General features: G+C 35.8%; 1 protein-coding gene across 14 annotated transcripts in view; it reads left to right on the top strand.

Annotated features, from left to right (window-relative positions):
* Window positions 1–13,013, top strand: part of RBMS3 (RNA binding motif single stranded interacting protein 3) — a 1,278,684-nt gene that overhangs the window by 398,535 nt on the left and 867,136 nt on the right. For 3 of the 14 annotated variants that reach the window (XM_077865515.1, XM_077865516.1, XM_077865514.1), the window contains exon 2: window positions 8,609–8,706. The exons of the other annotated variants lie outside the window; for them this stretch is intronic. The gene's annotated coding sequence lies outside the window, so the exon portion shown is untranslated. The remainder of the gene's footprint in view (window positions 1–8,608; window positions 8,707–13,013) is intronic. 14 annotated transcript variants of the gene reach the window in all.

Here is a 13,013-nt window from a genome sequence, read left to right on the forward strand (position 1 = left end):
GTGCGCTGTTTAGCTTCCAAATATTTGGAGATTTTCCTGTTACATTTCTGTTACTGATTTTTAATTTGACTCAGTTGGGGTTAGAGAATACATCCTGTATAATATCCATTCTTTTAGATATGATAAGGGTTTATTTTGTGTCTTTGTATATAGTCTTTCTTGGTATATATTCCATAGAAACTTGAAAAGCTTCTCTGTAAATGTGATTAGATCCTATGCTGCTTTTGAGTTTTTCTATATTCTTGCTGAATCTGCATCTAGTTGTATCAATTTCTGAGAGAGTGGTGTTGAAGACTCCATATATCTGGATCTGACTTTTCAGTTCTATCACTTCATGCTTTACATATCATGCTTCTCTGTTGTTTGGTGAATACACATTTAGAGCTGCTATGTCTTCTTGATGGATTCACCCTTTTATAAATTATACAGTGTCATTCTGTGTTTCTTCTAATTTTCTTTGCTCTGAAGTCTAATTCATCTGATACTAAAATAGCCATTTTGCTTCCCTGTGATTAATTTTTGCATAATAAATATGTTTTTATCCTCTTACTTTCAACCTTTCTATATGGTTATATTTGGAATAAATTTCTTATGGGTAGCATATAGCTGGGTCATGTTTTTGAATCTACTCTGCCAATCTCTATAATTGCTAGGTATATCTAAAGTACTTACATTAAATGTAATTATAGATATGTTAGGGCTTAAATATGCCATTTTGTTTTATTTTATTTTTTGTCTTCTGTTTGTTCTCTTTGTGTTTTATTACTCAGTTTCTTTTCCCTACCTTCCTGTGGGCTACTTGATTATTTTCTGGAATAAAATTTTGATTTATCTGCAGTGATTTTTGAATATATTGTTTCATATAGCTTTTTCAGTGGTTACTCTGTATATTACATTATATACATAATTGATCTATACTATTTCTAAGCATGTTTTGATTCCAGTATTTCCATTTGTTTTTTTTTATATTTATATTCTCTATTTCTTAGGTGAGATTTTGAAAATTTATTTCAAATGTGTTCATAATTTCTTATTAGACTTATTTTTATGATGGTGGCTTTAAATTTTTTGATAATTTTAACATTCCTATCATCTTAGCATTGGTGTTTACTGGTTGTTTTTTCATTTAAGAAGAGGTTTAAATGACTCTTGTTATGATAAGTGATTTTTCAATTGAAACCTGGTCATTTTATGTAGTTTGTTATAAGACTTACGATCTGATTTATGACTTTTGTTTTAACTGGTTTCTTCTACGACTGCTCCAACAGGAGAAGGGATGTATGGCTTCATTACTTTGAGGTGGGGCTAGAAATCCAGGTTTCCCACTCAGCCTCTTTTTACACCCTAGGAAAAGGCAGGCTCCTCATTACTGCTGGATGAGATAGGAGTTCTAACTACTCTAGGATTCCCCCGTTACTACCTTGGCTGTGAGGAATAGGACTGCTTTGTTACTGGTTCCCATGTGGCTTCCACTGACACAATAGCAAGAAGAGGGGGTGGCCTTTACCCCGGGGTGGTGGTGAAAATCCTGATTCTACTTGGTCTTCAATGACCCTGCCTCAGCAGAGTTGGGACACCTTATTACTGCTGATGGGGCTAAAAATCCATAAACCATATCATCTCCACTAATCCTATAGGTATGGTCTCATTGCCACTTGCTAGAGTGAAAGTCTCAGCTTCCTACTTAGTCTTCTCTGATACTACCCTTGTTAAAGTGCCCCATTACAGCCTGGAGAGGGTAGAAGTGTAGGTCTCCTGCTCAGCCTTTGCTCGTTCTCCCTGTTTGGTGTAGAGTGGTGTTATCTGGAAGGCTTTGTCTTACTAGACAGTTCCATTCTTGGTTCTTTGGATAGATAGAGCAGTCTTTGGGGTTTTGTTTTGTTTTTCCTGTACCCATTGATGTTTGTGAGTTGCTGACTGTTTCAGTTCTAAGTCTGGTAGACATAAAGCAGAAAGCAAACCTAGAGAACTTACCACTATGTCATTCTGTAGCTTCTGAGGATCCTGGCTGGTTTATCTTTTTCCCCTCTGTTTTTCAAAACCTTATTATGTTTATTTTGAATACAATGTTAAGGTTTTCTGATTGTACTTGGTAAGAAGAATAGGGAAAGATATGTCTACTGCATCCTATCAGAAAGAGAAGTCTGCATTATTTATTTTTCATCAACATTTAGAACTTTTCTCATAAAGGAACTGAACAGATTTTTTTTTCTATCAGATAACTGTAACTCCTTTTCTTCCCTTTCCACAGACACTAAAGATGGTTATGATTTGTGTCAATTTTGTTGTTGTTGTTTATCATGTTGGATTTTTGCAATAAAGTCTAAGAAGAGGCTTTTAAAATGTTTCCAAGTGGATTATCTCCTATAATTTAAATTAAGTACTTTACAATATTGATATTTTTCAATTAGTGTGCTAAGCACATAAGTTGTTATTCAATGCAGAAAATACATACAGAGGAAATACTTGGGATAATTTGAGAAAGAGTAAAACAGCTTGAATCCTAAATACTGGTATAGGTTCAACAGTTCTATCTTCATGCTCAATGAACAAGATTATACTTTTGGACTAAATCTATAATTTTCATATCAGTGCTTTGGAATATTGCCTTGAAATGAACTTTAAGCATTTTGAAAATGAGAGATCACCTTTTCCATATTATGATATTTCACTTTCTTTTATCCAACAGTTGAAATAATATAAAGTGGTGCTACTCAAAGTGTGATCTGTAGAACACAACATCAGCATCCCTGAGAACTTGTTAGAAATGCAAATTCTTGGGCCTAGCATAGATTTAAAATTTCTGGATATGAGATTCAGGAGTCTGTGATTTTAACCATTCTTGAGATCAACAGATGATTATTATGTACACCTTTGTCACAGTGGGTAGGAATTCTTTGGGTTCCAGAACCTCATTGCCCATTTCAGCTCTACCACTTCTTAGTTGTGTCTTGCTACTCACTGGTTGCCTTGGTTTCCTTAATAGGGTAAAATAGGATTTTACAAACAAACCTCAGAGGATTGTTTTGAAAATTAAATAAATAGGGTAAAATAGGATTTTACAAACAAACCTCAGAGGATTGTTTTGAAAATTAAATAAATAAATGAATAGATAAAAGGTATATGTAGTAGTGCTTAACACTTTCTTAACAGCTGGTAAATATTAGCTATTCTTATTAAAATACACAGTGATCATAATAGCTAAAAAAGAGAACCTTAATTGATTTTTTTCATTTGTATTTTCACTCACTAGAATTCATATGGTTTGGAAATACCTGATTTACCTGTATTTAAGCCAGTTGCTAAGATAGTATCTTTTTTCAACCATGGAAATATGAGCCTATTACATATTAATTTTACATTTTCTAAGAGAGATTTGGTACACTTTCTAGGAGAGATTTGGTGCAGAAAGCAAAGAATACATGGAGACATACATATGTACATACACACATACATGCACATATACACATCAATTGATTTACATCATATTTGTGGGGGATAATCCACGGAACTCAAGCAAATTGGAGCACTGGGGTTGTCTCATAAATGTCCCTTGTTCTTGTGGCTCCTGGGACCTTTCTACCCCTGCCCATTTGATAGTTCTAACATAGCACACTGAATTCATCCTTTCTCTTAGCTACTGTTGTGCCTCTGAACTTAAAATCTTCTCCCTTCTAATTCTCTGATGCTCAGTTTTTACTGTTCTATTGTAATAATGTTCACTGTGTCTCAATCCCATATACGAGACTCAGAACTTGATATGTATATTCCTACTTCACCCTTATTTCATGTCTTGCTACATGGACTTGTCAGAAAGATAGCTTTGCCTGTAGTCTGTACTTGGATCTTGATAATTATTTTTATATGAATATATCCTATCTCATCATAAGTTTAATCATTATTTATAGGGCTGTAACATGAATAGAGCATGTTCTTTATCTTCTTATATATCCAGACTTTGATTATTCTATGTCTCCCATGAAATGACTTCAAAAGAACTAAAATTTTAGATAACACTTTTCAGTTTTTAAATTATTGTTATGGCTACTCTACTACTGATAATATCATTCCCTGGGCTCTTCCTTTATATGAGACACTGTGTACATTATATAACCTGACTCATTTAATTTCCATAACCCCATAAGATAGGTACTGTTATCATTCCTATTTTCTAGAGAATGAAACTGATACCAGGAACTTCCTTAAGTCAAACTGAAAGTATAAGTCATGAGTGACTTATAACTCAGGTAATCTGACTTCCAGAGTCCTCCTTCACAGCCACTTTAGTCCAAAATTACCACAGAGGGTATAACAATTACGAGAGATTAAGTAAACTTGGCCTGGTGTAACTACATAGGTTCTTTAGCTTCTAATTCTGTATATTCTCCATTATACCAGAGTGTAATAAATGTTTGCTAATGGAAATAAAGACTTGGGAGGACTTCTTCCATGGATCGTATTTTTTTCTACCTCTGACTTCTGGGATCTCATCATAGCGATGCAGAATCTTTTTCCATATTTTAGGTATAGGAATAGAGAGAGAGGGCAAAAGGGAGAAAGGGAGAGAAGGGAAGGAAAGAAGGATGAATGGAGGCAGGAAGAAGGTACATTTCATTAAGAGAGAAGGTATCTAATTTTCCATGTGCCATCCATGGTTTTGTTTCTATTTTACAGATAAAATAAATACCCTTATAGTTGTCACCATTCAATTGTAATGAAAATCTATCTGAGAAAATATTTTAACATTCTCCCTCTATTCCTTATTTATACAGAGGAATAACGGGGAAAAAATAACATCAATAACAACAAAAAGCCATACCTGTGATCTTGGCAATTACAACCGTTAAATCTAGCTTTAAACTCTATTAAAGTGGGACGCCTGGGTGGCTCTTGGGTTGGGCGTCTGCCTTTGGCTCAGGTCGTGATCCTGGAGTCCCAGGATGGAGTCCCGCTCTGGCTCCCTGCATGGAGCCTGCTTCTCCCTCTGCCTGTGTCTCTGCCTCTCTCTCTCTCTCTGTGTGTCTCTCATGAGTAAATAAATAAATAAAATCTTAAGAAAAAAAACTCTATTAAAGTAATGGGACAAAAATTAAGAGGAAAAATCTGTACATATCCAAGGAGTAACAGAACATTAGCAATAAACAACCTGGTTTATAAAGCACAAATTGGGCTAGACAGGTTTGGTCACACTTTTCCAATTGAATCACTGAGTAGTGAATGAAGAGAAAGAAGTCAGTATACTGTATTTGACCCATGAGCTAGGGTCACACGGCTATGTCTCTCTGTACTTAAAGACCAACCCAAGGAGGAGGAAGTTGAGGAAAACAAGTCAAATCAGCTATGGCAATTATTGATTTGTAACTTAGACTCTGATGGGGAGCTAGAAAGCAAGGAATCAGAACTGTGTAATTGGAGTGGTGCAAGGTGATAAGGTGTTACTTTTTAGCTGAATGTTGTCAATGCATTTGCTTCTTAGAATTCTAGGTCTGTCCCAGTTTTTATTGAAAACTCAAGACAAGTATTATAAACTATCACCTTTGACATAATAAGTGGTCTTAGGGCCTGGCTGTCACCAAATCTAGGTGTCTGTTACCGATACCCATACTGCTGTATTGTGGTGGCTATAGTTGTGATCTTTATTTGTGTTCTTCACATTCCAGGACCATTGTCTCACATGCAGGGAACTTATTTGAGCCAGGGGATTATCACACCTTCTAATATCACCCAAGCTAAGAATGTTTCCATTGTCTTTTCTTATTTCATGGAAGTACTGTCTCCCAGAGTATTGAACTACAGGGCTGTATGGAAGCATGTTGGCAGTTTCATGTATTCCTTTACAGTCCATCTAGGTAGGGGAGATTTGACAGCCTACTGACTCCCCAGATATGCAGATGGCCAGCATATTCTCTTTCAAAGGAATTGGTTTTCCCCCTTCATTTCTAGTTAGCCAATTTCCCACAAGTCAAAATGCTATAGTTTAGCATTTTCTTTTACTCTAAAACTTCTGCTGTTATGTAAAAAAAAAAAGGGGTGGTGGAGGTTTGAATAGAGCCAAGAATATCATACCATTTTCTAGAGCAAGTAGTTTCAGAATAGATCCATCCTGGAATCCATAAATTCAATTGTTGATTAACTATATGCTTTTCGAAAATGACTTTAACATTTGGAATTTCCTTTGTATTTTGTTTCTTTTCAAAATTAACAGTGGGTCTTTTTAGAATTTTATTTTAATTCAATTTTATTTTATTTTTTTGGGGGGGGAGGTCTTTTTTCCCATCTGTGCAACAGATCTTCTCCTTGGTGATGGCTAAGAAGATTATGTTAAGGAAAATAAATTTAAATTATTACCTGTTCTTCCTTGCTATAACCTTTCTCTCTCTGAATCTGATCCTTCCTTTCCAATCCTGAGATAAAGTTCTTTATATTTACACTGGTCTTTGGACACTATGTTTTAAATATTGGCTATCCTTCTCTATAATCTGGTTAGTTTAAGATACTGGGGCCAAGGGCAGCCTGGGTGGCTCAACAGTTTAGTGCTGCCTTCAGCCCAGGGCGTGATCCTGGAGACCCGGGATCGAGTCCCACGTTGGGCTCCCTGCATGGAGCCTGCTTCTCCCTCTGCCTGTCTCTCTCTCTGTGTCTCTAATAAATAAATAAATCTTTAAAAAAAAAAGACACTGAGGCCAAGCCCATGCCATGTTTCTCCCCCTATTGCAATAAAAAATCTTGTTCACAGATATGGATATGAAAAATAATTTCCTGTGATGTTAATAAGCGGAGAAAATTAGATTTTAAAAATTTTTCTATTTTCAAACAGCCTTTCATGAGCGCTAACTGGATAAGAGAAGAAGTCACAAAGGAATCTGTATTTAAAAAAAAAAAAAAAAAAAAAAAAAGGAATCTGTATTTGTTGATTATCAGCTGTGTACCAAGAATTGTTCTAAGTGCTTTACTGGACATTTTTCATTTAACCTTTCTAATAAAGCTACAAGATATTTTCCTGTTGTAAATGAGAAAATCAGGTATTAGAGAGTTCAAATTAATAGTCTAAGATCACAGAGAAAATGACAAATAGAGCACAATTAAAATCAAGGGCTGCTATTTCTTTAGTGGAAAACAGGCTCTTAGGCCAGGATTTGTATCTCCCTGCCAGTATCTTTCATTATCCACTCTCCTCCATCTGCCTATGACACTTATTGATAGCTTTAAAAATTTTATTTAGTGGAAGATAATACAGAAAGGTGTATAAATAACTGTGTAACTTGATATATTTTCACCAAGTTGACATAGTCATGTTAGGCCACACCCCAAATCTAGCTCTAGAGCATTATTAGCACCAGAAGCCCACCATATCTTCCTCGTGCTCCTTTCCTGGAAGTAACCCCAAAGGTAATCACTATCCTGACTTCTAGAAATATAGATTAGTTTGATTTGATTTTGATAGTTAGCTACATAGAATCATAGAGAATGTATTCCTTTGTGTCTGGCTTCTGTACATTTTGTTTGTAAAATTCACGGAGGTTTTCCCATTAAGCATCAGCTCATTCATTTTCATTACTATATGATGTTCCATGGCATGCCATGTTTGTGTTTTTACTTTTGATGGACATTTTTTTTTCCAGTTTAAGGCTATTACCAATAATGCTATTCATAACATTCTTGAACAAGTCCCTTGATATACATATCTGTTGTCTATATAACTAGGACTGGTGTTGCTCGGTTATATGAATGTGTATACTAAAATGTGATGAGTTTTGACAAACAATATGCCAGCTCATTTTACACCAGCAGTATATGAGGATTCCATTTCTTCGGCATCCTTGACAGTGCTTAGTATTGTCAGTCTTTTTAATTTTAGCAACTTGGTTAATGTGTTTAGATATATTGTGGTTGTAATTTGCCTTTTCCTGATGTTGTGGATTAATTATCTTTTCAAATGTTCATTTAATTGATAGTCTTTTGATCTCATGGCTAGGAGCTGGACTATCCTTCAGAATATAAACTTTGCTACTAAGGTTTTAGACCAAAGTATTTAGGATTTAGCAAGGAACTCCTCACATTTTGGCCTTCCTCTAGGTTTTTGGTACCATGAAGCCCCCCATCCCAGCAGAGTTTATGTTACAGGTGCTTTGCCAAAATTTTTAAAATTTTTACATTTTACTTATTTATTTATTTTAGAGAGAGTACAAGAGCACCTGCACGCAAATGTGGGGAGGAACAGAGGAAGAGAGAAAGGGAAGGGGGAAGAATCTCAGGCAGACTCTACACTGAGCGCAGAACCCAACATGGGGCTCCATCTCACAGCCCTGAGATCAGGACCTGAAATCAAGAGTTGGATGCTTAATTGACTGAGCCACCCTGGCGCCCCTGTCAGAGGCATTTTGATGATTATTTTCTGGCCATCAACCCGTTCCCCATTTAACTATCTCACAATGGCTGTTCTGTTCCCATTTTGTAAGTAAAGATGTTGAATGTACAGTATTTCTTGAGCAGACTTAAGTCAAACCTACCATGTTCTGTAATGAGGTCTGGCCCTAAAGTGCTCCAGTGACCATTCTCCTTTTCTCTTAACTCTTGTTTTGATTTGTGGTCCTTATTATTTGCTCAGGATTGTTCTGCCTTCAGACTGCCTCTGAATACACAATTCATTGTGCACCCATCCACGCTGAAGCAAGGGAGAATTGGCATCAAGGGTCTCATCCCATAGTGAGTATGTTTTGAGAAGGATCCACAGTAGTTTTTAAAATAATATCTACCCAGTAGAAATTGGGCTACAATCTTCACTTTTTTGCAGCCGTTAACTTTTAATCCCTCCTACCTTGGCAAAAGAAAAAAGTAAAAGGGCAGTTTTCTTGCCCAAATACATCAATAAAAAAAAAAAAATCAGTCCTGGTTTATGCTCAGTAATTTAACATCAAGCAAAATCATTACTTATATAATCTAAATTATAGCCTTGCTATTATGGGAGGAAACTCATTTTTTAAAGAAGGAAATTTCCACCTTTCTGCATAAAAATACTTCTATACTATGGTAACAAATCAGATGTGGAAGCTATTGTGTTTTACTTTGATAAACATAAAAGCCTACTTATATGGTATTAAGGCTGTCAAACTTATAATCAGATTTTGCCTTCAACATTGACTAGAATGGTCTTTATCAGTTTAATTTGAGTCTCTGCTACTAGCCAGGAAGAAATACTTATCCTCCCCATATTACTCACTGAGCTCTGTGGCATTAATTTTTTTTTTAAGATTTTATTTATTTATTCATGAGAGACAGAGAGAGAGAGAGGCAGAGACACAGGCAGAGGGAGAAGCAGGCTCCATGCAGGGAGCCTCATGCGGGACTCCATCCTGGGTCTCCAGGATCAGGCCCTGGGCTGAAGGAGGCGCTAAACCGCTGAGCCACCTGGGCTGCCCTGGCATTAAAATTTTTAAATTTTACTCTAAAAACTAAACCAAACAACCAATCAGCTAAATGAACATGTGGGGGCACCTGGGTGGCTCAGTGGTTGAGCGTCTTCCCTCAGCTCAGATTGTGATACTGGGGTCCTGGGATTGAGTACTGAATCAGGTTCCCCATGGGGACCCTGCTTCTCCCTCTGCCTATGTCTCTGCCTCTCTTTCTGTGTCTCATGAATAAATAAATAAAAATCTAAAAAAATATTAAAAGATATATGATCGACACTCAGAAGTGCATGCATAGTAATTGAGAGGCTGTAGTTTTGTTCTCTTTGGCATAGTAACTGAGGATTTCTCTTTGCTCCCAGTGCTTAATGCGATACAACAGGCATTCCCCTGACTTTGCCAATGTTTTGGAGACTGACTGACAAGAAACTTACACTGTGTTTTGTTAACAGGATGCAAGAGACTTTTAAAAATTAAAAAATCTTAATTGGTTATTTAAGAAATGATTGATTAAAAATAAATACAACCTAAAAAATTTATTTAAATTGAAACCTGTTCATATGGTTGGCATATCTTTATTGCTTCACAAAATACTAAGAGAATTAAGTTAATAGTAGATTCTCTTTTACTCTGGGATGAAGACGTTTGTTTGGGCATTAATTAACCAATTCATTACTAAAGGTTTTATATTCTCATTAAATATAGACTCAGGTCCAGGAACTCAGAAAAGGACTATTTCTAGACATGTATACTAAAATAATAAGTTAGAAGATATACCAGTCTACATCTTTGTACCTTAATTTCCTATTTATATAAACATAAAATTTCTAGTAGTTTTCAAATCTGATGTATAAGTCATTTCCAAGGCCCCATCCTCTAATCATAGGCCAGTCCCTATTGGCAAAGACTAAGTCCTGACCACATAAACATGAAAAAAAAAAAAAAAAAAGCTGCACTGCAAAAAAGAGGGAATATATACCCTTGTCTCAAACTACATGACACCTATTCCTCTGTTGGCTGTTTTCAATCATATATTTCCCTTTGGTCTCAGAAAGTTAATGGGCTATGCTTTTTCTGCAATGTCTAATTTTTTATGTGATTCCCTGAATTCACTCACCATTTCCACTGTAACAAACATTTTGTGTAGCAGACTGATTAAAAGAACTCCTTAGAAATCCCAGCCCCACGATTTATTTTCTTTGTGAATTTGAGTTCTTTTACATATAGGGAAGCAGAGAAAATAAACAAAGATAATAAATCATGGAGGCATTCTGGTCCTTGATTACAGCAGTCTTCAAAGCCATTTGTATGTCTTCCTTCCTGGGGTTATTGAGTCCTTCCTTAGAAACCATGAACCAATAATTCTCTTCTTTTATAGAGGAAGTTGGGTTTCTGGTGCTTGCAGTGACTCATGAGTTATGCTAACTGATGAAAGTAAATATTCATATTTGCCTTTGTCCCTGATTTCCCTTTGCCTTTTTATTATTATTTTGCTTTGTATTTCAGAACTGTATATCCTTTGTCACATAAGAGGAAAGATTGATGAGCTGAATTTCAAAATTTCTTTAGCATTCTTATATAACATGGTTTCCAAAAATATTTAAACATGAGATCATCACCCTCATGCAGTCTCATTATTCACCATCTAAAAATAATAATAAAAAATATTATAATAATCCTAGAATATATAAGGATAACTATAGGAAATTGATCATATAGGTGCTGGGAGCCACACTACCTACTATTTGGGGAGATACTTGAAAAAGATACATTTTCTCATAGTATTTGCAATAATGATTATGAAGGTACTTAATATTACAAATGTGACTTACCAGCATGATTGTCATCATGAGTAAGGGGTATATTGGAGACCAGAAATCATCCCTCAGATTCTGTGAGGATTAGACTTTTCAGTTTGATTATTATCAGATTGTTATTATTTTATTTTTATGTATTTATTTTAAAAAGATATATTTATTTGAGAGAGAGAGAGAGAGTTTGAGCATGGGGAGGAGAAGAGGGAGAGAGAGAGAGAATCCTTAAGTAGATCATGATCTGAACCAAAATCAGGAGTGAGATGTTCAATTAACCTGAACCATCCAGGTGCCCCTGAAATTGTTATTACAAATCATCTCATAAGATCTTTGCTTCACAGTGTTTTTATTTGTTGGTTTCCTTTTGGTAAGAAAGTCACATCACATAAAAGGTTTAAAAAGAGTTAGAAATAGGGGCCAGGACATAGGGAAACTAATAAATGGGGATTGCTCATCCATCCAGAGCATAAATCACTGGATAGCAACCATTACACATTTTGACTTTTACAAGCCCATTCATCCATGAAACCATGTTAAAAATTATATTTTAGGACTTTGTTGGGGAAAGGACAAATAATATTATATGAAAAAATTTCTTTGTGGGTGTCTGCATAGCTCAGTTGGTTAAGCGTCTGACTTCGTCTCAGGTCATGATCTCAGGGTCCTGGGATCAAACCTAGCATCAGGTTCCCTGCCAGCAGAGTCTGCTTCTCTCTCTCCCTCTGCCCCTCCTTCTCCAGGCATGCTCTGTCTCTTGCATTCTCTTTCTCTCAAATAAATCTTAAAAAAAAATTTTTGTGACCTGAAATTTCATGTTTTTCTTCTAATTAAAAAAGAGCATTTTCCTAGGTCTCTAAAAAGTATTATGGACTCTTGGCAGTGTGCCTGTTATGCCTGCCAAATAGATGAGCCCCAGACAGCAAGCTACCCACTCACTCTCAGCCATTAGAATATGTTTATATGATCACACAATTGGATACCATCTTAGATAACGCAGGGCAAAGCTCTGGGGATTGAACTTTAGGGCAGGTGTGTTTCAATACAAAGAGAAAGATGATAGAATGTGGTATAGGAGAGAAGACTTCGGTCTGGATTCTAGAGATTGGGATGGAAGTGACAGGAGTGGAGATCCCAAGGATGTGGAGAAATGTTTAAAAATGGAGCAGATGGAAGAATGAACAGAATAATGAAAAACAAAAATCAAAATCCTGATCCCAGTGATCTCCAAGGTTATCACCAGAATCATACATGTTGGAAATGACTCCAGTTTTAATAGCCCTTCTTCAAGAAATTGCTTTTATTTGTATAAAATAGATGATTTGTCATAAAGTGTCTATCCGTTTGCTTTTGCCTTACCTCAATGGAGGAAAATTATCCTCTATGCAATTGCAACACTGAAAGAAAATTACGTTTTTTGCTTTTCTGTATTTTTCCCAGTATATCTTTTTATGAACTTCATAAGCTTTATACTTGCAAGTCTTTTAATTGAAGGAACGTCAAAGCCTCATGTGTCATTGGAGACTTGCAATCTCTGTGCTCACTTCATCTATGAAAAGTTAGAAGTCAGCCCTTGTTGAAATTTTTTACCTTCATTTCTGCTGAAAATAATGCCAAATGTTAGCAGAATTGGTGCCTGGGGGTAGGGGTATTTTAATTAAGCCTTAGACAGGTTTACCAAGTTGCCTTTGAGGACTCTTTGAAAATTGAGCTGAGATGGATACACATGTCAACATACTATAGGTGAGTACAGTCAGAATCGTCTTCTTATAGAATGAGGAGTTTTTAGTCTGAA

The sequence above is a fragment of the Canis aureus genome, chromosome 22 (genome assembly GCF_053574225.1).
Source record: "Canis aureus isolate CA01 chromosome 22, VMU_Caureus_v.1.0, whole genome shotgun sequence".
NCBI lineage: Eukaryota > Metazoa > Chordata > Mammalia > Carnivora > Canidae > Canis > Canis aureus.